The sequence below is a fragment of the Artemia franciscana genome, chromosome 8 (genome assembly GCF_032884065.1).
Source record: "Artemia franciscana chromosome 8, ASM3288406v1, whole genome shotgun sequence".
Taxonomy (NCBI): domain Eukaryota; kingdom Metazoa; phylum Arthropoda; class Branchiopoda; order Anostraca; family Artemiidae; genus Artemia; species Artemia franciscana.
Genome location: NC_088870.1, coordinates 33,294,131 through 33,319,548, shown reverse-complemented (window position 1 = coordinate 33,319,548; position 25,418 = coordinate 33,294,131). Strand labels below are relative to the sequence as shown.

General features: G+C 35.8%; 1 long non-coding RNA gene across 2 annotated transcripts in view; it reads right to left on the bottom strand.

Moving 5' to 3' along the window:
- The window catches only part of LOC136030322 (uncharacterized), a 34,097-nt gene extending 9,221 nt beyond the window's left edge, over positions 1 to 24,876 (bottom strand). For both annotated transcript variants that reach the window (XR_010618246.1, XR_010618247.1), the window contains exons 1-2: positions 24,806 to 24,876; positions 2,909 to 3,051 (exon numbers count right to left, since the gene is read on the bottom strand). This is a non-coding gene — a long non-coding RNA (uncharacterized LOC136030322). The remainder of the gene's footprint in view (positions 1 to 2,908; positions 3,052 to 24,805) is intronic.
- Positions 24,877 to 25,418: the final 542 nt, after the last annotated feature.

Below are 25,418 nucleotides of genomic sequence, written 5' to 3'. Positions count from 1 at the left end.
CTGGACTGATTGTAACAACCAAGCGATCCATATTGGTACAAAACAAGATGAATAAGCTTGTTTTTATCCGCAATATTTACAACCTTGTCAAGACCTTCAGAATATTCAGCTTGAATTAGTTTTTTTTTTTTCTACTTTCAGTTTTTCTCTTAACATACCGTTCATTTCGAGCGGTCGAAGTTAGATTATTGGAAACCCACCTGTACGTTGTTAATTATTTTCAGCAATACGTAAGCATCACTCAAAAAACTCTGGATATTCGTCGTACCTCTGAGAGGTATCCTTCAGTTCAAACGACGATATGATAGTTTTACCTAAGTTCAAGAAATAGATGTGCGTTGATAAATTTTGGCGTACCGCCAAAAACTTCTTCGACATGCAGGCGACACGCCACTGCCAGAATAATTGCGAAAAAAACGTTGGCACTTAAAAAAAAACGATGCAAAATGTTTCAAGTAATAATTACGTCCTTGAAGGAGGCCTAGCTTAAAGTTAAAGGGTGTTTATATATTTTATTGCTTAATAATGAATATAAAACTTTTAGCTTCCAGAAAATATTTGGCTACCGTGTTTTACACAACAGATAATTTTTAAATTTTAGTTCTAAATTTTGAATTTACTTCTGTGATTTTTGTCAAAAATTTAATGACTATTTTAACCACATAGCTGTCGCCCGAATGACCTTAAACTTTGCATGCAAGCTGAAATTCAGTGACAATTTGGCATATTGATGGTGTACACCTGAATATTTACCAGTGTTGACGGGTGTGTGTTTATATTAGATAATAGTGCATTTTCATGTCATAGCTTTCAGAATATATAAAATACACCAAAATCTACACCCAAAATAACGGTGAAACGTATTTTAAAACTTGAATGCAATGTCAAATGCTTTCTGGATAAATTCATTCATTGACTGTTTAAGCCTCTTTTTATTGCTAATTTTTTACAGTAGCTCAAGATCCGGTTGAAAATATACAATTGTAAAAAAATAGATTTTTTAGGGGGCCTCTAGTCAAAGATTAACTTGCGGAAGTGACGGTGCAACCCCATTTTGATATTAGTGTAGCAATGTTTGCCCTTTCGATACATAATTCTGGAATTTCTGGGAACCCAGGCTCTTTAACAAATAACGTTCCTTGCTGAAATCCTGATTACGAAGGTATCGCTGACTGCCAAAGAGGCAAGTCAGTGTTTTTTCAATTGAAAGTCACGTAGTCGTGTGAAAAAACTGATTCATGTAGTACCACTACTGCTACTAGTGCTACTACTGCTTCCTATGCTACTACTTCTGAGATAGTGACCCCTACTAATCGAGAATGCAGTTGCGACAACTTGCAACTACAGCTGTGGCTACTTGAGACTGCGACTGTGACTACTTGCGACTGCGAATTCAACTACTTAAAATTGCGACTATCTTTGATTGTGATTGCTTCTGACTGTGGCTACAGGCGACTGAAACTGTGATTACTTGCGACTATACGACTGTGAATACTTACGAGTGCGACTACTTCGGGCTACTACTACTACTGCGATTGAAACTGAAACTCTAACTGCTACTGCTATTAATAATGCTACTACTACTACTGTTGAACTGAATAAAAAGAGTTTAAGTGCATTAAGGTTGCCAACTGGCTAAGGTTATTAGGTTGAAAGTTTCAGGGAATATTCAGGGGATGCTGAACCAAATCAAAAAATTATATATCCATCCGGGTACTCAAAAGGGCGCATCTGCAATACATCAGGAACTGCTATGGATATTAAGTTGAAACTTCCAGAGAATGTTGAGAGGGCTGTCAAGCTTAATCAAAAGACTGTATAACTGGGCTATCGAAATGGTGTGTACAATGTCGTAGGAATGGCAAGGGTATCAAGTCAATTTTTCAGTGAGTGTTGAGGGGGATGCTGAGATAAGTCAACAAATACTATTTGCATCCAGGTTGTCAAAAGGACGTATGTGAAATATCTCAAGAACAACTAGGATATTAATTTTCAACTGTCAGGGAGTGTTGAGGGGGATGTTGAAGCCAATCAAAACACACTATGTGCAACAAGGTTGTCAGAATTATATCTTTTCTACACCACATCTAGCAAAGGCTCAGGTTAAAGTCACAAATAAAAGAGTTTGAAGAGTAAGAAATAAAACGGCTTAGTGATGCCTCAAACATATTTTTATTCTATCATTTCATTTTCGGCCATATCTAGCTTTCGAATGAAAGATTAAAGTCCATTTCTAATATTGCAGGAGGATTCTTTTGACTATATTATCTGTGAGTTACTGTTGAAACAAAATCTTTTTTCAAGACCCTTCAAAATCTTGATTTCAAATTGAATGAATTTTGTACAATAATTGTTCTGCAAAAAAATAACAGGCAATGCTTGAATCACCTTCTGCAACTTAAGAATCTAAATTAGAATCCAATATTTTAGTTTTTAAACTGAAAACCTGAAAAGTTTGAAAAATATCATTATTAACAAGTAATAAAATTTTGGCAATCAAAAATGAACAGAAATAACTTTTTTAAAAACCTACCAAAAGAGTATTTTTCAAAAATTCTTATTAACAAAATGGGCCGCGAAAAACAGAACATCTAAATCTCCCTGTAATACCAAGAAAACAAAAATAAACATTACCGTATTACATTCACAATAAGTCCCGACGTAAATTAGCGTGTTTGGGACGACTAAAGAACACAAAACAACAGGAAACTCGAATGAATCCCACACTCATAATCTACAACTCATTTCTATCCCCGACACGTACCGACACTCACCCAATAACAAAACTTATCACACAAAATCTCTTTTAACAACACACAAGCATAAACTCACTATTGACCTGTCTCTAGAATATTGATAAAACAAATACACAAAAAAGAAGCACGGAATTCCTCAGGGGTCTTCTTACCTTTTACGTCTGCTAAAAGTCTGTTCCAGACTTCAGGACCTATGTACTCAATGGAAAACTCAGATCTGGTAGTAATAGAAACAGATGTTCCAACCAAATCAACATTTCTAGTTTCATGACATTTTCTCTTTTCTTATAAAAGTCTGAAAAACATGCAAGTAACTAATTAGAAAAGAATTTACACATGAACAAATTTACATAGGATTTAACCAAACAAAAAACGGCAGAATTTTTGATTGAATATACCTAGTTCTTACCAAATTCCAAGAAAAACCATTGGTCAGAACTCTTGCAGCCTCCGTAACACACGGAGCGGGTATAAATGGCTAGTGAATGTCAACGACCAAACTTTTGCACAATACAATAAATATGGATAAATAAGTGAAAAATACAGCATTCTTGATTGTCCGTTTTATGCTTCCACTTTCTAACTCAATTACTGACTAACAAGCAACTTGTTCACTGGCATCCATCTTTCGATTATCGCCATCCAGCTTTTCATGCTATTGTTTCAAATAAGTTATGTTTTCGCAGCAATTGTTAACTGAGTATCACTAGCAAAACTTAGAAATACTGCTCGTACCTGGGCCCCATTCTATCCTATCGTTGATAGCTGTTTGAGATATCCATTCAGATCATTAATATACACAAGAAATAATAGGGGGCCCAGTACAGGTTCTTGTGGAACACCACGTTTTACTACCAACTCGTCAGACAATATTTTACCTAGCCATACTCTTTGCTTTCTTCCTTCTAGAATATAAGCTACGCATTCCCTATAAGAAAGGTGATAAGAAAGAGTGAGTGTGGTAATTATTGAGGCATTAGTCTAGGATCCATAGATAGGAAATTATTTACTATGATAATAATTTTTTGAATTAGAGCTGCTCTAGATAAAGTTTTAAGAGAAGAAAAGTATGGTTTTAGGAAGGATAGAAGAATTGTCGCCCAAATTTTTACTCTTAGTTTGATAATTTAGAAGTGCCTGAGTCATCTATCACATTTAGTGCTCATTTTTGTAGATTATGAGCAAGCGTTTGATTCAGCTGACAGAAGAGCTTTAGCAAAGGTCTTATCCTTGTATAGTATACCAGATAAATACAGTAAAGCGAAAGTAGGAAATGAGGTCACAGCTGGTTTCGCTTTAAACTAGTAGTTAAGCAGGGTTGCGTTATATCCCCGTTTTTATGGATCGTTTTGATGGACTTTTTCTTAAGGAGCACAGCAAAGGCAATTGAAGAACACGGAATCAAATGGGGAAGTAAAACTCCACTGGACTTAGATTATGCTGATAATTTAAGCATCCTATATGAAAGTGTTAGAAAAATGAACGAAGTTCAAGGGTTTTGTGAGTTCAAGGTGCAAGATGAGCTTGAAACTTCATATTCAGAACACTAAGTCGCTAAGGCTAGGAATAAGTGAAGATGAAAAGGTTATTTTGGGTAACGAGAAGATCGCTCGAGTACACCGTTTCACTTACCCAGGTAGTATTATTAGTAAAGACGGTGGGTGAAGTGAAGATGTTAAAATTAGAATAATCAAGGCCCAGGGTGTTTTTTTTTCACAGTTGAAAGAAAGTTTGAAGAATAAGAAGATAAGTTTGTAAGCTGCAGTGATGACAGTGGTCAAGTATGGTTCTGAAGCGTTGGCGGTCCAAAAATGGATAAGGTTTGCTAGATGTCTTCCAGAAAAATTGCCTACGGATTGTTTTGGGTACCCGACTGACTGACCGTATCTTAAACTGTAGGTTCTACGAAAAGTGAGGTTCAATCCCGCTTTCTAGTGCTATAATGAGAGAAAGGATAAGATGGCTATTGCACTTTCTGCGAATGAAGGATGAGAGACTGCCAAAGATTGTCCTTTTCGGCAAACCCTCTAAGGCTAGACGAAAATAAGGTAATCTCCGACTGGGATTGGAGGATGTCGTAAGAGAATGTTTAAGGGAAACGGGAACTTCCTGGGAGTGTGTAAAGAGGGGGCTTTGAATACATTGGGATGGAGGAGGAGCGGGCGTAGCTGTGTTGGCCTCATGCGGATTAGTGCTGTAGTGAGTTGATAGTAGTAGTATTTTACTTTTGATTTATTGTAAGAGTTTATTTCTGGTCGTCTCAAGTTTTAAAATGGCTCTTTACTTCTCTTTGAAAAACGTCTTTTTCGGAAAGTTTCTTTAAATTTAATATACTACAATAGATACATTCTATTCATTCATTTTTTGGGGAGAAACAATTATTTTGGAATAATATTTCTAAGTTTTATTATATGGAAACGAGTATATGGGGGATACTTGTAAGAAATGAGATAGGGTAGTCACGTCAGGCTACTATCCCCCTTTTTTGGAAAAGATCCATTGTTATTCTTTTTGTAAGAGCAAAAAAGCCAGAACGCGCAGATGTTCTAACAAAAGCGGCCAGCTCGTTTCCCCTTTTTTCAATGTTTTATAAATCCTGTGAAATATATAACACCTTTCCAGGATTGTATACTTCCAAACTTTTTTTTTACGATTATTCCGTTAAACCAACCCAGATACTTGGCTGTCAAATTCAAATATTACAAAAGTAAACTACTGGAAATAAAACAGATTTTAAATGTTTTCACTTTTTTGTCTTTAATGAATAAAAAAATTCTTGAAACTTTGATGAATATCAGTATTTGCATATTAAACTAACAATCCACGGTGATTTGTTTTTTGTTTTTTTCAGCGAAGTGATAATTATGTTCTGGTCTTCAGAAGGCATGGGGGTTGTCAGCACTACTCTTGTTAATTTTTGCTCGTTTTGGGTTTGACTCGGTCATTTCTGTTCATTTTGGGTTTCATTTATTTATTGATGGTGACTTGTGGTAGTTTGAATCTTGGAAGAGTAATTGACTTAATTTCTGCTTATTTTGGGTTTAATTGAGCTTTTTACTTTTCTTTGAAAAACTTGTTTTATGGACAGAGTTTTTTGTGTTAATGAATTACATAATAGATGGCTGGCCGTAAATAGAACCATTAATACTTTGGTAGTTTAGGAGATTTAGGATTTTTGTACATAAAAGTTAATGTTGTATTGCAGTTGCCCCACAACTTAAAAGCTAACCCATACTTTCAGGAACGGCGGCAATAAGGTGCCAGGAGGCAATACCTCTCTTCTGTAAAACAAAAATACATTGACAAATGCATAAAAACAAGGAAACAAGGGGATAAAAATAAGAAGAAACATTCCTATTCAAATGTTGGTAAAAACAAAACTTCACTTAGCACTTGCCTCCCCAGGGAGTTTTCCTGGAAGTGTCCATGCACAATTTGCTGTTACTTCTAAAAATGAAGCATATTATTATGAAAGCTAAGGCTATGTTACCATGCCTCAAAACATAACCTATTATTATTGGTTTCCGGTGTATTAGACAGTAAAAACAACCTGATTCTGTCTATCACAGAGCAATTGCCACATATGCGCTAATTATAGTTGCGAAACTATGCTCTGCATTATTACTTATAATCGTTGCGTAACTGCTTTTATGAAGAGTAGTCTAAAATGTTTTTTCTCCTAATCTAAAATCGTTTGGAAACGAACAAAATGAAGACCAATTTGCGCAGTTGTGTAACCCTCTGCACCTGAAATTAATTCCCTTTGTCCGCTTTGTCCAAATTATTTTCCCGTGAATTTCAAATGAACGTGACCACTTTCATGCTTAAGTTAGAGAAGGGAATTCGCCCATGAAAATTGTTATTCTTGTGTCTCATTGCCCAGAAGCTACTTATCCCTTTATTTTCCAGCCGATTTTCATAAAATAAGCCTGTCTACCTTATCTATTACAGAATTTAAAGGATAATGGTCCCTCCTTGTGCCTCTAAGCACAAAAATTGAACGTTTTCATACTATTCTGGGTCAAACAAAGTGCCATATGTCTGCCTTTCTGCAAAAATATGGCAGGAAGGGAATGTGGAACAAGGGTTTATTTTATTTTCTCAATCATAAGCGTCAAAATCCTTGCACGATGCCGTTTCGAATAAGGTGCTCAAATAACTCTCTACTATGAAAGTGGCCAGAGGGAGGTTTGTGCACTCATGTCCACTTTGTCCTCTTACCATGCAGACTAAAATATCTTAGTAACTCTGTTTAAAATTAATTTTAAAAGACAGAGATTTTGGGAGATTGACTAAAGAGCAAAGATGTCACCTAAGAAGTACAAAAATTATTGCTTAGCAGTTTGTGCAACATATATCTGCAACATTATTTTCAGTAAGCAAAATGGAATTAAGAGAAGAGTGATGGATTCTTAATTGGGAAATAATTTTAGACGACCATGGTCTTCAGAAATGAGGGAAATATGCCTTTACTAAGGAATAAACAGTACAATAGTGCGTGGAACCCGCAGCTCATTGTAGAAAAATCTTACATTCTTCCAGTTCTGAATAACATGATTTACTGTGTTTTCAATAATTGTCTTAATATGGGGTCTGTTGAATGTGTAGATCGAAGTAAGAGAATTGAAGTTTTCCATACTAGTTTGAAAGATTCAGAACCAATGTTCAGTCTTTATATTTGATGTGCTACTATTAACTATGGTAATAGCATTGGGGACACTTTTATTTTGCTCGGTGAAAACGAACGTTTCATAGTAGGATTTGTATTTGGATGTATGCGGATCCATGTTAAACACATCAATTATTTGTCTGAAATCCATGGTGTCACGTCCAGTAGAACGTTACTTTTCCGGGTTATTTCCCACTAGGTTTCAGATTGACTGAGTAAGATTAATGTGATGTTTCTCGTCCGGTAAAATGGCACCCTAAACGCATAGTCTCCATCTGTACAATGGTCATACCTTGAGTATCCGATGTCTCTAATACAATTACACCCCGAGTTTTTAAAAGCATAGAATGCGCTATTCCATTTTCAAATGCTCCTGGATCACGATTCAGGGATTGCATTGTCAATAGTGCAGGATTTTTGTATGATCTATCAAACGATAGATCGTACAGAAGGACCCCATTCACTTTACAAGCGATATTGGAAAGTCGAAAAAGTTCAAATTTCTGTGGGCTGGGAGTCAATAATCATACGGTACTGGCGTTTTTTCCAAAAACCAATGTAAGTTTTGAAGGGGTTTTACCATTGATAAAAAAAAGAGTCAATGTAGGTGCGTGAATCAGTTGTAATTTTTCGTTGGTTGGTCCACTGGCTCTCAATTTTTCAGTTGGATGTACTACGGATTTCATGAATTATTTTGTCAACCAAATGTAATTCGACAGTTGCAGCATTTTAATGTGTTAGCGGAGACTCTGTGTAGTATATTCATATCCCATGGCTGAATCTCTCAGTTTCTTATTGAACTTTGAATTCATCAACATGAATTTTATGTAACATGAATTGTATAACATGAATTGTATGTTCGCTAGTGCTTATTTGTGTTCCATTTATGTACACACTTATCTGCTCAAACAAATTGTTAATATAACATTTTTATTGGACTGTTCTTCATCAAAGGTTGGCATTTCATTGGTGGATTTCTTGAAAGCCATATGTAAATCTATCAGCATGGAAGACAAATCAACAGACAGTTTTCATTGGAAAAAAAAATTGAAAACCAAAATTTTCAGAGAGAGGTTGCTGCGGGTAGAATTCTATATAGTAGGTATACTTTACGCTAACTCAAACATTTTCTGCATTGAAAAGTTTTAGATATGGACTGATTGACGGGTGAGAATCCTTCTGTGGAAGATATGCCATCTTTCTCGCTTAGGAGAAGAAATTCTTTGGATTTACAATTTCCTTTCCTTGTCGTTTCTTTTGTTGTTGTTGTATCTTCGTTGTGATGTCCTTCGTTTCTATCCTGAGGGCAGACAAATGAGTGAAGGGGTAACTCTTGACCTTATTAAACCTATTCCATTTGTTCTGGATTTCAGTTGGTCCCCAAGGGTTCAGGCAGAGGATCTAAGAAATTCTGAAATGCTTTCCTTGAAATCCTTGCCAGAACCCCAATCATGTAGCCAAAAAGATACAAAATCCTTAGCAACTAATACAGTTTACTTTCTAAGCTTGTCAAAGACCAGAAACATAGAAATCAACATCAGGACAAACGACTGTAATTTTTTACTAGCCATCTTGAACAGATCAAAAATGGCACGTAATTACAGTAAAATCTTTTATTATTGCTAAAAATTCACTCAACTTAATTCTTGGTGTTAACTGATAGAGTTCTAAATATGAAGTGTTTACAGGAACACATTGGAGTTGTTTTATATAGTAACGATGAAAGTAATAGTTGGCGTGAATTACACAATTCTTCCCATTGCTGCTACTGCTGCTCGCATTTCCGCCCCTATTAGTTTTAGATCCAATAACTTATTTCAAATTGTGAATTGGCTATTAACACGTAATTTTACTTATAAAAATAGTAGTGTTGATGCGTGATAATGGAAGTTTTCAGAAAGTGTTCAATGCTTCCTTCAACACAATATTATACATTTGACGTTCATTTTCAGGTGGTAGCGTTGAAGGGTCCAAATTTGTAATTACCATTTAAGTAGTTTACAGTATCTTTGTAGATTAGTGCTTGTTTCTGTGCCAAAGCTCCTTGCCTTTGAAAATTGCAACTTCTTTATTATTCTTGCTGTAGCTTGTCTTCTAACCGCAGATTTTGCTGTGCTTCATTCTTATTTGTGATTTGCTATGATTCTTGCTATTGCTTGTCTTCTAACTGGATATGTCGTTGTGCGTCACTTTCATTTGCGATTAATTGTGATGCTCGTTGTTGCAAGTCTACGAAGTGTTACTGGGATTGAGATTTATTAACCATCATCTTTACCTCAGTCATTTTTCTTATGGATTTCGCTTTAGCTGTTTGGATGTTTTTCTCGCGTTAGAAGGTCCAGGTTAATGAACAATCTTTTTTTGATTGGATTTAATTTACTTATATTGAATTCGATTTTGATTGTCCTGGGATTCTGTCTGGACATTTGATTGTCACAGTTGTTGTTCTTTCAATCCCATGTCAATTATTAATGTGTATATTTTTTTTTTTGGGGGGGGGGTCACCCTCTAGACACATTTTAAATTTTAAGCTCTTGATTTGATAGTGTCTTGCATAAATGCATGTTTGAACAGAAATTTTTCAATTGTATATCACTCACAGGAAAAAGAATTTTTTGACTTTTTTGCATTAGAATGCAGTAGAGAACAAACCAAAGCAAATCAGGCTATTTTGTCTATATTTGTTTCAGTAACCGTCATCATTATAATAGTGGTCCTTGAACCACTGTTTAACTCTGTCAATTTTTGCTTCTTGATAGTCATGATCTGTTGAGTATATTTTTTTTCTATTATTTTTACTTTCTTATGTGTCAGGGACAATTTAGTAACCATCCTTATGGTTGCTCGAGTACTGTTCCTTTCAGCGGCCTTTTTGTTCCTTTCAGCGGCCTTTTTTTTATATTCTCTAGCATTCTATGTTTCATTTTGCTGTAAAGCTGTTTTCTTGCCATTAATGTTTATAAATGTTTTTAAGAATTACTACCTTTAAAGATTAAGATGACTTGACATTTCAGCCTTTTATATTGGTACTAACGCAGTTTCAGCTGACGTTATCATATTGTATATGAACGTGTGTTTTTTTATAAGACTTGTTTTTTATTTCGAACATTATGTTTAGTCAATCACAAAACTTACTAGACATAGCTGCAACCGTACTAGATATAGGGCTCAGTTCAAGTGAGCCTTTAAACAGCTCTCTAATATTGAAGTTACATTCCGTTTCTGTGGTTAAATCTGGTTGCTTTAACTTCCACTTTTTATCAACACTTTATTAATAAATGTTTGAAAAATAAAATCGTTATTATTCCACTGATAGGAAATGAGAATTCAGAGACCATCTATACAGCTTGATAAAAAAAATAAGCACAAAATTATTTGCCTTCTTTTATAAACAATTTTTTGAAGATCTATTCTTCGTAAATGAATACTGTGACCTTTGAAGGAGTATTTCGACTCATATAATTAGTTTACAGTATATGCTTATTTTAACCTTTATTAAAGTTCTAAAGAGTCTCGCCTTTATTTTGATGTTCTAGGATGAACAGAACAGGTGATATGTAATATAATGCAGAGTTTTAATAGATGAAAATAGGCAGTAAAGTGGCACCCGTTTGCTCGCCAAAGTGCAAAATTAAAATTAATAGTGTTTGCACTTCTCATACATTTACTTTCTTAGGTGATACAAATCCCCTAAAAAAAAAAACAGTGTTGTTCTTTACAACACTGTTGTAAAAAAAAGAAGTAACCCGAAAAAAACAAGAGACAGCCAAAAAAAGTAATGATATCAAGTTATTCGCCTCAGTGCCATAGCAAGACTCGAAAACAAATTTTTGACACCAAAAAGAATTGAATATTGTGCTTTTCAACCCCGTTGTGACAGCACAATCCTGAAATATCATTTCGACAACCTAAAGAAGTTAGTATTTTAAATTTCCCCTCCTTTTTATTACAAAATGAAGATTTTCGTCTCCCAGTAGGGTTTTGTGGTAATACAGACAATTTCCCTTGATAAATCTAAATTTGTTAAATATTTTTTGGTGGTTTGCGTCATTATAATCGAACAGAGACTGCACAAAGTAACTGAAACCTTGTTTCAAACTTGTGTGCAAAATGGAACACTTTATAACTCCATTATTGGTATAGTATAGTATATAGTTAAATATAGGTATAGTATTGGTATAGTGGTATAGGTAAGCGTAGTATATGTTTCCTTTAACTTTTACTTTCTTTTAGTAGCTTTTGGAAATTTCGTTTTTTTTTTGCTCTGCTCAAGACATTGTTTCGCTCTTTACTGTTATTATATTAAGTTTAATAACACTGTATAATGACATTTTCTTATACTGTTTAATAACAAGAAAGCTCGTTTTTATGTAAAGAAAACCTCTGATTAAGAACATATACATAAATTTGTCCCTCCTCAGTAATTTAACAATGAAGCTATTATATTAGTGATGATGCTAAAGAAAAGAATAAAAGAGAAAAATTAATTCCCTAGGCAACATCGAACAAGAATAAGGTCCATAGATTTTAGCGGCAGAAAGGAAGCCGACAGAAGATTCATAGGCAGGGAACGCTTGACTTACTTGACATAACGTTTTTGCTCAGCAGGGTCGCCAGCGTAGAGGGAACTGGTCAACAGCACCTTCAGTCTTCTCCAAGTAGCCCTGTCCAGGGCTAAGGATGGGGCGTCATTTGGGTTGATGTTACGGCTGAGAAGGCGTTGGTTTATTACATAATCACATCTGATGCATGGCCTTCCTTGAGGGCGTTTCCAGCCATTTTCCGAAGGATTGAAGTCCGAGATGATCCTTGCGGGGGTACTTAGCGGGAGACGTACCCCCTTAGAGAGCGGGCTTCTACTTGGGTAGAGAGATTCACCAGCTTGAAGGTCTTCAAGGTCTCAGTATTGCAGATCTTGTCATACCATTTGAAGCTTTCGACTCGACGCAGGTGTCTAGTCTGAACGGCATCGACTTTTCTTAGCTGTGTCTGGGTTATCGGCCATGCTTCAGATGAGTAGAGACTGATGCTTGAGACTGTGGCGTTGTAAATTTGTATTTTGTACAATCAAAAACGGCTTTAGAGATCAAATCAGTGCATGTTTTAACAACTTTTTTTTTTTTTTTTTTTTTAATGCATCATATCGTAAATATACACATCAAATTATTTAAAACCTTTGTAAATGCTGATAAAAGGTCTAGTAGAGTTATACCCAGACTTTTTATGGTCAGGCCCATCTAAGCGTTTCTGAAATCCTACCCCACCACTCCCCCTCCTCATGCTATATTATTCTTGCCATTCAAAAGCTTTAATTTTTTTGCTAAGAAAACTACTAAAGGTATGAATCGATGTTTTTGAACATGTTCCCTTGCAAAATAAATTCCACCGTTAATCGTGGACATGTTCCCCTTGTTGGGACCTCTAGATCTACGCCATATGATTCTAGCATATCTTCAACATTAGACCTTTAATATAGTTCTTCAAATTCATGTTGGCACTGCGATGAATTTTATAACAAGAAAAAATGGGGTTTTAACTTTATAATCTGTCTATTTTTGATGTCTGCGTTAGTTAAAAAATTAAGCTGTCCTTTTCCATTTGTATTCCTGCCGCGTTTCCTTTCTTTCAAGAAAATACCTCAAAGGTAAAGGGATACATTTTCAACTATGCTTTCAAGTGCATATGGATAAGTGTTTCTGGTAAGTGAAAGGTAACTGAAAGTACTTTTAGCGCTATTATTATCTTGCTAAGATACAGGAAGTGCTTTTAAGACCCATTCACAGGCTAATAAATTTGACAAAGTAGGATGCGAGAATTTTTCGTATAAGCTTAGTGATAAAGAAAATCAAATAAAATACAAGTTTCTATTTATAGCTATTTCGTAATTTTTGAAGCAGCACAAAATAGGATTTCCCATATTTCCCATTTGACAGTACGGTTTGGTGGTTTTACGTAGTTGGTTTATGTGCTCTATGCACGCAGCCTTCTCTATTTGTAACAACTTTTTTAAGATTTTAAAATATATTCTGCCATCTAGAACTCCAATATGTTATTAACGGTACCCCAATCCTTTGTCTTTGTGCGGACTACTATTAGCCCCGCAGCTTGGATACCAATATACAGTTATGAAAACTCCTATCTTGCCCATGAGAAGCTTTTGGTACAGAGCTCTGTATTTGGCGCCTCCTCCAAGCCCGCGCTCCGACGCGTAGATCGCACTACAACACCATAGGCGGGAACGCAATTTTGTTTTGTTGCATACACAGCTTTGCTACTAATACCAGTTTTCTGTCTCCCGCCACTAGCATCGCTACCGCGCACTGTGTTCCAAAAATAAATCTAGTTTTCACAACTGTATATTGGTATCTAAGCTGTGAATAGCCCCTACTCTTCCCTAATATCATCACCAGTTATGTACTGATTCTTTCACACTATGTCGTAGAACTTTTCAGGTTCACACTAGCATAACTTAGGATTTTGCAACATGTTAGGTTGTCTCGCGGAGAAAATTTTGTCTGTAACCTAGGCAGTGCTGAAAAGAATAGGTCTAATTAGAATTTTGGGTTTCGGTAGTTTACGTTACGAAAAAGTCAATAGCAGTAACAAAACGCGATTTCTGTATGAGTAATTAATAAGTTTTGAAAACAAACTAGCAAACCTTTACTAGAATGCCTTTCATGCTTGATCATTACTTTGATTTAAAATTTTTCATATCACATTAAAAATTTTTGAAATAGTTTGCTTATGATGGTTTGGAGGATTTTTGACGACGATTATGATAGTTTTGTGAAGTTACCTTAGTCTAGTCTTAAATGATTTTTTTAAGTGTGAGAGGTTACACCTAACGTACGTAACATAACCATATAACAGAGAAAATTAACTAGGCAGTGTGAAAGCGGCCTAAACCTTATCATCTTGTGTACTCTTTTGAAATTGCCGATAATAGTGATGAAATAGAGTGGGTAAACCTAGCCAATCTAACAGTGTTCCTGGTCTCGTTTAGGGTTATTTGTGTACTCAGTGCCAAATCCCCTAGCAAACCGCACGCAGTAAACGAACTGCGAAGCCAATAAGTGCAGGAAAACAGAGCTTGATTCAAGCCAATGGTTGAATCAAACAGTTATAACTGTAAATAAGGAGCGACCTGGCTCAATAGTGACTGAAACTCTAAAAAACAGAATTTTGATATCAATAGGTACATCAAAAGAATCAGGTTTTTATGCTGGTTTTCAATATTTAAGTTTCATCAAGTTTAGTCTTACCTATCAAAAGTAACGAGCCAGAGAAAATATGCCGTACTTTCGAAAAAGGGGGAATACCTCCTAAAAGTATAGAATATTTACGGAAATTACACCATCAGATTTAGCGGATCATAGAACCCTACTGTAGAGGTTTCAAGCTCCTATCTGCAAATGTAGAATTTTGTATATTTTGCCAGAAGAAAGATCACAGATGCGTGTGTATTATTATTTTTCCAGGGGTGATCGTATTGACCTAGTGGTCCTAAAATGTCACGAGAGGGCTCATTTGAACGGGAATTAAAAGTTCTAGTGCCCTTTTTTAAGTGATGAAAAAACTGGAGGGCAACTATACCCCTCACACGCCCCTTTTTTCCTTAGAATCGTCCGATCAAAATTTTGAGATGGCCATTTTGTTTAGCATAGTTGAAAGCCCGATTAACTTTGCCTTCGGGCACTTTCAGTTTTTTCAACTGAAAGTAAGGAGAAACATTAAAACTTAAAACAGAAATTATTACGTATATGAAGGAATTCGACCCCTCGTCAATACCTCGCTCTTTACGCTAAAGTATTTTTAATACTTTCGAAAGAACTATTTATTCTAATTAAATGGCCTTTGTGATTTAGGGATCATTCTTAAAGAATTGGAACGAAATTCGAACTTTAGCGTAAAGAGCGAGGTATTGACGAGGGGTGAACCCCCTCATATACGTAATTATTTCGTTTTCGTTTTAAGTTTTAATGTTGCTCCTTACTTTCAGTTGAATACACTTGTTTTTTTATCTAATTAATTTCTTGGGTCGAAAGAACATTGCTCTTGGAGGCCACAGAGATGGAGAGCATTATTTGCAGAGAAGGACCCATTGACAAAGAACCCTCTCTTTGAAAACTTTTAAGGTACCGGTAACTTTTAAGGTACCGTGGAAATAGTGGTGACATGAATTTAAACAACTTTAGGAAAGCTCAGGTGCAAATGTTACGTACACAAGCAAATCAACGCAGAAAATTAAATGAATGTCATGGCAAAGAAATTCCTAAGGAAATTCTTGCACGGGCTAATTCTGCTCAGTTCTACAGCATGGTTATTGATGAAATAATGCACGTGTCGCACAAGTCGCAACTAGTAATTGCCCTTTGCTACAGTTAATTAAAAAAAAATATCCTGAGGGAGGTAAAGAGCGAAGTTGAAACTTAAAACGAACAAAATTATAACTTCACAGCCTATCTAACATATATCGATAAAAATAGTATATGTAAACCAGCTGGTGGTATTTCCCTGTGTTTGTAGGACTATAAGAAACTAGCGCTTTACTTAAAACACAAAACGATACAGGAGTTTCGGTACAGCAAAGCAATCCAATTAAGGACCTCTTTAGGAGTATAAAATAAAGCATTTTAGGATTGTTGCTTCTTTTTTTTTAGTTTGGCATCAATTATGCATAATGAGCTCAGTCCAACGATTAACTGCCGTTTTGGATCTGAAAATGACACTAGGATTGTTTTGTAGACAAGTTTGAAGCGAGCTTAAACTTCTCCCTTATATAGACGGAAATAACTGGATTTCTGCAAGGGTTCGTATTAAATGTGGTTTATTTGTTCTTCATTTCGAGTGAGACCAAGATGTTACCTGATAAATCAATCCATTATTAATGTATGCTGTTTAATGACTTTGCAGAGTAATTAACATAATATTTATTTTAATGCGTAAGTCTTCAAGATAATTTTAACTGTATACTAAAAGTTACTGATATCACAGGTCATGTAAGACTATGAAAAATGTTATAGATTAATTTGTTGTTATGAAACTACATACTGACTTTTGACTCTTAAATCAATATTTTTATTTTTGTACTAGGCCTCTGTGTTTTCAGTAAAGCGCTAGTTTTCTATAGTCCTAAAAACATAAGGAAATATCACCAGCTGTTTTATTTCTACTAGTTTTATCGATGTATATTCGATAGGCTGTGAAGTAATAATTTCTGTTCGTTTTAAGTTTCAACTTCGCTTTTTACTTCCCCCAGAAAAACTTAGTTTTTTTTAATTAATCTTTGCCCGCTTTTAATAAAAGATTATATAGAAGGCACAGAACTATAACTGAAAAAAAAAAAAAAAACTGAGACCAATACGCCCGTTGCCGATACGCGCGATACAAATACGCCCGATACCGATACGCCTGACACCGTAAACAGCCCTTTCCCCAGGGACTAAGGAGGGTCATATCATCACCAAAAGCACATTATGGGCCTTTGAATTTATGTTGAAGAAATTGGCTATCTACAATTTTTGGTCTGACGACTTTATGGGGAGAGAGGAGGTCAAGCTGCCCTTCAGTCTTTTGGGCTACTTAAAAAGGACGCTCGTAATTTTAATTTCCGTTCTAATGAGCTGTTAAACATCTCTATGATGTTCTGGCTACCCGCTAGCCCTGCTGATGCTGCAGTAGCCTGCTGGTAAGCAGGCGATTTGTGAAACTTACTAAAGGCCCTGGGAGGGGGAAGTATATGGGAGGGATTCTTGTAAACCTTTAGCTAAGGATTTTGGATCATATTATTGCAATGGTACCGTTTTTTACTTGAGAGCTTTTCCATTTAAGAAGCAGCACCAAAAGTGCCGTTTTTAGTGCTACATGGCTCTTACGGATGGTAGAATAGATAAAAAGCACGTAGATATGAGCAATATCTTTCAGTTGAGCCATTAAACATCTCTCTAATAAGTTCCCAGAGGCCACTAGCCCCAGCTTTTCCACTTGAGACATGCCACCAAAACTTCTATTTTTAGTGTCATTTGGCACTTTCAGATGACAGAATTTATAGGAAGAACGTAGATATGAGCAATGGCTTTTATATGAGTTTTGCCCTACCCCTTGAGAAATGGCACAAAAAGTTATATTTTTAGTGCCATATGGCACCTTGCAGATGGTAGAATTTATAAAAGAAAAGCACGTATATATGGGAAATAGCTTTCAATTGAGCCATTGATCACCTCTCTATGATGTTCCGGCAACCCGCTAACCCTGGAAAAAAAGAAGACACATCAGCGCTGTTAGTTATCAGTTAGTTATCAAGTTATCAGTTAGGGAACTGTAGTTCCCTAACTCAAGGTTTTCAACCATGGTGATTCCAATCGTTTACTTTTTAATTTGATTTGACGCCGTTTTCAAGGGTTTCCATGAGTTTTCTTTGAAATTACCATAAATTTCTTTTCGCATTAGACTTTTAATTTTAAAATAGGCCGAAATATTAGTTACCATTCCTGAATCAGTGTCTGATGGAAATTTTTTTCACTAGGTGATTTTTTTTTTAACACGTGTTTTTTAACTTTTGGTTACTATGGGTTGTGATTCACTCTCTACTAGGTTGCAGCTACTGCTGCAGTCATGATTACAATTGCACAAGACGTAAGTATTTTGTTGTTGTTTTTTTTTTTTTTTTTAGATTTACATGAAACATGTTACTTGGACTCTATTGGAAACTTCGAGTCAGATTCAGATTAAACAAAAAACGATTTTTTTTAAATGAAAGTAAGGAGCGACATTAAAACTTAAAATGAACAGAAAGAAACTCCGTATATGAAAGGGACTTTTCCTCCTCAACGCCGCGCTCTTTACGCTAAAGTTTGACTTTTTCTCTTAACTCTACATTTTAAAACAGTAAAAAAAACTTTAGCGTAAAGAGCGGGGCGTTGAGGAGGAAAAGCCCCTTTCATATACGGAGTAACTTCTATTCGTTTTAAGTTTTAATGTCGCTCCTTACTTTCATTTAAAAAAACTCTCAGCACATAAATAATTAAAACGAAAATTGCTTTAATTTTTTGGGGCTAAATGGCTTTTTCATAGTTTTAATCGGCAGATTTTGAGAAAAAAGGAGCGAGGAAGGAGGCCTAGTTGCCCTCCAATTTTTTGATTACTTAAAAAGGTAATTATAACTTACAATTTTTTACGAAAATTTTCATTAGTAAAAAATATACGTAACTTACGAATTAAATTACGTAGCGAACTTCTATATTCGTATGTTTTTATTGCGTATATGAGGGGGCTCACCCCTCGTCGATACTTCGCTCTTTACACTAAAGCTTAAATTTTGTCCCAATTCCTTAAGAATGACCCCTGAATCACAAAGGCCGTAGAATAAATAGTTGAAATTACTAAAAATACTTTAGCGTAAAGAGCGAGGTACTACGAGGAGGTAAACCCCTCATATGCGTAATAATTTCTGTTCGTTTTAAGTTTTAATGTCGCTTCTCACTTTCTGTGGAAAAAACTTTTCATATTTGTTTTTTCATTGTTTTTTTAAATAATGCTAGAAAATCCTGCGCCCCCTTCTATTGAAAGTCTCTTCCCCCATGAGAAGTTCCTCCATGGAAAGATCCTCCCACGTAACCCCCCCCCTCCCAAACCAAAAAAAACCTGAAAACGTCTGTACAGTTACCAGTAACCATTACTATATGTAAACACGGGTCAAAGTTTGTAACTTGCAGCCCCTCCCACGGGGACTGCGGGGGAGTAAGTCGTCCCCAAAGACATAGTTATTAGGTTTTTCTACTATGGTGAATAAAATCACTATCTCAGAATTTTGATCCATTGACTTTGGGGAGAAATTAGCGTGGGAGGGGGCCTAGGTGCCCTCCAAATTTTTTGGTCACTTAAAAAGGGCACAACAACTTCTAATTTCCGTTAGAATGAGCCCTTTCGTGACATTCTAGGACCACTGAGTCGATACGATCATCCCTGGGAAAGAAAATAATAAAAAAAACAAAAAAAAAAACAAATGAACACGCATCCGTGCTTTGTCTTCAGGCAAAAAAATGCGAAATTCCACATTTTTGTAGATAGTTGCCTGAAACTTCTACAATAAGGTTCTCTGATACGCTGAATCTGATAGTGTGATTTTCGTTAAGATCGTATGACTTTTAGGGGGTGTTTCCCCCTATTTTCTAAAATGAGGCAAATATTCTCAGGCTCGTAACTTTTGATGGGTAAGACTAATCTTGATAAAACTTATATATTTAAAATTAGCATTAAAATTCAATTCTTTTGATGTAACTATTGGTATCAAAATTCCATTTTTTAGAGTTTCGGTTGCTATTGAGCCGGGTCGCTCCTTACTACAGTTCGTTACCACGAACTGTTTGATTACTCCGTATGTGAAAGGGGCTTTCCCTCCTCAACGCCCCGCTCTTTACGCTAAAGTTTGACTCTTTCTCTTGACTCTACTTCTTAAAACAGTAAAAAACATTGGCGTAAAGAGCGGGGCGTTGAAGCGGGGCCTTTACGAATTACTCCGTAAAGATTACGGAGTAATTTCTGTTCGTTTTAAGCTTTAATGTTGCTCCTTACTTTCAATTAAAAAACTCGTTTTTTTATTTAATTTCTGGACATTTTTGAATTAATGCAAGTTTTGATCTTGACTCTCCGCATATAAATAATTAAAACAAAACTTGCATATTAATTAATTGCAATTAATCGGAAAGTTTTTAGAAAAAAGGATTGAGGGAGGAGGCCTAGTTCCCTTCCAATTTTTTGATTACTTAAAAAGGCAACTAGAACTTATAATTTTTTACAAACTTTTTTCATTGGTAAAAATTATCCGTAACTTACGAATTAACTTACGTAACGAACTTCTATATTCGTATGTTTTTGTTGCGTATATGAGGGGGTTCAACACTCGCCGATACCTCGCTCTTTACACTAAAGCTTAAATGTCACAATTCCTTAAGAATGACCTCTGAATCACAAAGGCTGTAGAATAATTATTTGAAATTACTAAAAATACTTTAGCGTACAGAGTGAAGTATAACGAGGAGGTAAACCCCTAATATACGTAGTAGTTTTTGTTCGTTTTAAGATTCAATGCTGCTCCTTACTTTCAGTAGAAAAAACTTTTCATATTTAGTTTTTCATTGTTTTTTCAAATAATGCTAGAAAATCCTGCGCCCCCTCAACTGAAATTCTCTTCCCTCATAAGAAGTTCATCCATGGAAATATACTCCCACGTAGCCCCCCCTCTTCAACTCTCCCCCGTAAAGCAGAAAAATCCCCCTGAAAACGTCTGTACACTCCCCAGTAACCATTACTATATGTAAACACAGGTCAAAGTTTGTAACTTGCAGCCCCTCCCACGGGAACTGTGGGGGAGTAAGTAAAGTCTTCCCTAAAGACATAGTTATTAGGTTTTTCGACTATGGTGAATAAAATGGCTATCTTAGAATTTTGATCCGGTGAGTTTTGGGAAAAGATGAGCGTGGGAGGGGGCCTGGGTGCCCTCTAATTTTTTCGTCACTTAAAAAGGGCACTAGAACTTTTAATTTCCGTTAGAATGAGCCCTCTCGCAATATTCTAGGACCACTCAGTCGATACGATCACCCCTGGAAAAAAACAACAAATAAACACGCATCCGTGATGCGTGTTTATTTGTTAAACACGCATCACGTGTTTAAAAAATAAACACGAAATTCCAGATACGCTGGAATTTCGCAGCGTATCTGGCAAAAAATTGCGAAATTCAACATTTTTGTAGATAGGTGCTTGAAACTTCTACAATAAGGTTTTCTGATACGCTGAATCTGATGGTGTGATTTTCGTTAAGATTGTATGACTTTTAGGGGGTGTTTTCCCCTATTTTTTAAAATGAGGCAAATTTTTGATTGGTATCAAAATTCCATTTTTAGAGTTTCGGTTACTATTGAGCCGGGTCGCTCCTTACTACAGTTCGTTACCACGAACTGTTTGATATTAAAGGAGAAACGCTTAGAAATGTTATGTTGGATTTTCTTCAATGTCTTGGTCTAGGCTTGGAATATTTTGTGGGCAAAACGCACTGATGGATGTGCTATGATGATTTCAGAAAAACGTGGTGCTGTAAAAGAAGTTCAAAAGATAGCAAAGAATGCCCTTTGTTTCTGCTTTGCCCATGTTTCAACCATGCTCCAAATCTTTTTATGTCAAAAGCTCCTTCTGTCTAGAGTACGATAAAGTTCATCGGAGTAATAAAATAAACAGCTGCTGTTTTCGGTACTTTTGCAAAGCCCAATTGTGTTTTAACCAGAGTAATGAAAACACATCTATATGGCATATGTGTAAAGCGCTGAATTGAAAGGCATGATTCTTTAGTACGAGTTCTTGGTAGAGCTCCCTGAAATCGTGAAAGCTCTTGTGATAATTTACGCTCTTAGTAATACATCTGGACTGATTTTACCCACTCAGTTGTCTTTTCAGAAGAAGAACTTGGACTCCGTGTCTGCAGTAAGCCCTGTTAAGGACTTTCTTACGCAGCTGGAAGTGAAGCGTCAGGAGAGTGAAAGCGAGTTCACAAAGAATTTGACAAGGTAACTAAAGTAGCAATCGAGTAGTCCAAAGGATAGCAAAAAAGCAAATGAATCAGATTAATGTGCAATTCAATTCACTCGAGGAATGCCATAGGCGGTCAGTTTTATTCCCCTGTTGGACTCAATTATTTCGGATTCAGGAAGCTGTTTCCCATAGAAACGCTGGACACTTTTAAGCTCAGTATTTTCTTGCCAGTAAATCGTCTTAAAACGAACAAACAACAATTCTAAGCTACTATCCGTGACTTGTCAGCGCCATACTGGTCAGTAATCGGTTTCCCCTCCTAATCGGTTTATCAATCTGCCCTGGCCGGAGAAATGACAGTATACTAAGATCGATGGGTTCCTCTAAGAGAAACCAATACAAACATATTTAGAATACCCGAAACACCTCCTCTACTCTCGGTGACATAATAATCTTTTTCACTTAAAATTTCAACGTTTAATGTCTCATACACTAATTTCAAAACTTCAATCAATATTTTTTCTCTTTTTTTATTTTTTTTTGGGGTAGATAAAGATAATTGATGAAAACAAGGTATGCTACTATAAATCATCAAACCACAAAAATACCATTTCCGGTTTTGCATGGCGCCCTTCCGCCATAGGGCACCCCTTTGACCACGGAAATACTTTAATAATACGTAGACATATATTTTTCTTGAAACCTTGTCCTCAATCAAATATACATCATCCTCCATCCTCTCAATCTTCCCTCAAAAACCATATCAAACCTAAATGGGGTAGAATGCTCTGCCTTTGCTGTATCTTTTTTGCTGTATCCGTTTCATATTTGCGATTTTCTAAGTATTTCATGCATTTTTCTGGAAAATAAATGCATATCTGGAATTCCGCTATTTAGAAAATCAAAGAATGTGGGAACTAAGGATTAAACTAATAATACGCAATTTTTCCACTAAAAGTGAAAAGTAACCTAAAGACATTTGACAATATAAATTAAGGGAACGTAAAATGTCAGACTTCGAAAAACAGAAATTGCTGTGAATGAAGTAATGAAGCCAATTAAAATGAACAACCAATTTGAACCTTAGATGAAGAGAAATGACTAAATAATTGTACGCCCCTCCCCTCTCAAATAACCTGAAAATTTAAGGGGTCATTTTTACTTTACTGAAAACTAGATGGATATCTTAAATTAAAAGTATTGTTCGTAAAATTGATTATTCTTTACATTTCAAAGGAATGGGTTTAAAAGAAAGAAAACAGTAACCAAAATAAGGGTATTTTTTTAAGAAGTCGAACTAAATTCATTGTCATAAATATTGTGTGTCGGTAAATACGTTTTTCATAAAACTTGTTCTTTTCTTCTTCTTTTTTATGTGTAAGTAGAAGCCACACTTTACCCTTAAGAAAAGTTTAAGGGGGCAGTAACCCAACTCTTGTTTGTTTTAACTCCGGTTCCTTTTAAGCTTGACTTTTCTTTTCTTATTTTTTGTAACTGTAGAAACGGTTAATCGTCTGAAATGAATGGATTTAAATTTGCATACTGATGAAATATATTGCCTTATTAAATAGTAACACCAAATTGATTGCTAGAAGATTGTGTACACCGAAGTTTTTTCGTGTATTCACTATTTTTACTCGTTTTTACTCAATAAGCAACAATTTACGCTAGTCTTTTCAGGCCTTTGTGGGATATGGTGGCACAATAAGGGACTGCATTAACTTTTGGACGGTTACCACCTCCTGTAAAATTTTACTAGCTCCAGTGAAAAGCAAGTCCCCTTAGTAAATCTATCAAAATAGGTGTGAATTCTAGTAAAACCGATTAAACCTTACAAACCTCTGTGAAAACTAGTAACATCTTTCAAAGAAGACGTCGATTTTCTTTTGATTTTTTTTAATCTGTGAAGGTTAATTTGATAGCCTAGTCCAGTGGTTCTCAAACTTATTTAGAAACTGTAACCCTTTTTACCACCCCCCCCAAAAAAATTAGGTACTCCTTCTCAGTTACTGGTACTAAGTAAACTATGGCCAAAATATAAATAAATTTGCCAGGTCTAGAGTTAAAGGGTTGTTTTATTTTTGCTGGACAGCCATGTACCCTGGCACGTACTCGGGGGGTGGGGGTGGGGGGGAGGCTTCGGGCCCGCCCCCTCCCCGAAATTTGTGAAATGTTTAATTTCCCCATGGTTTCTTGGGATTTCTGGCAAAAGTAGGACATTTATTAAGAATCTAGATACTTGTGTGAAATATTTGTAGTGGGATTTTACAGCATGCAATTATTCGGTCAAGTCACTGCCCAATTATTAACCCATTTTCTGTCTAAATTTTTACCCTCTTTGAAGTAATTAGCGATGGTACTGTTGTTTTTTTTTTTTTTTTTTTTTTTGTAAAGAGAGTTTGTTTTCCACAGCAAAATAGAATTATCCTTGATATTAGGAAACTATAATTTTTCATTAAAATCTATGTTTTTGCAATAGAAGAACTATCCCCCACAGCACCCATATTGCACTGTTAACCCTAAAATTTCCCTTTCAGTGGGATATAATAAATTAATCACTGGTCCTAAATCTCTATGAACATAACCTGAACCTAAAACGTACTTTTGAGGCTTCAGTCTTCTTTCCCCCATCCGCTACAATACTAGAGATTAAAGTTAATCTGTATTTTCCGATGTACGTGCTTTTTGTATTACTGAATAGAAAGAGTGCTACTTTATATCTGCTGTTTCGAAGGTTTTGGCCCCCCCCCCCCGAAAAAATTCCTGCTTACGTGCCTATGTGGACCCCCTACAAATTTTGGCGTACCCGTACGCGTACCACAGTTTGAACACTACTAGCCAAGTCAATCCTTACTTCAACGCTGTTCTCTGTTCACGCTATCCTACTATGAGCGACACTGTGTTCTGTGCCTATTCACTCCGCAGAAACTGAAATTATAGAAGAGAGATTTGAAAACATAAAAGATACGGCTCTTAAGCTTTTGGATTCGAGTCGGTATGTGGAGAATGAAAAACAAGACACAAGGGTAAATAGTAATCAAGTTTTTAATACTAACTTTATAAGAAATCTGTGAAATTGGTAACTCGGAATTCCTCAAGATTAGTTGCAATCGCTGCTCGTCACTTTGAGGTGGCATTAGCCGTCTACTTGAAAAGGGCTGTCTGCTTATGTTTAACTGACATGTCTGTGGGATTTTCTGACAATCCAACTAGGGAGAAGGAAAACAAAATTCTAAGTGCCATGTATAAGAGCGTTAATAAGGCAAATTTATCTTTTCTTTGATATGTACTAGTAAAGGTCGAGAAGTTCAACTTAGAGTTTTAATCAGGCGGGACAAGGATTGATCACCCAGTAAAAAGAGCGCAGGAACTTTATTGTTCTATTCTTTAATCCTACGTTCGTCCGAAAAAGATGAAAATCAAATTTATTACTCTGAATGTAATCATTCCAGACAAATTTTGTCTTG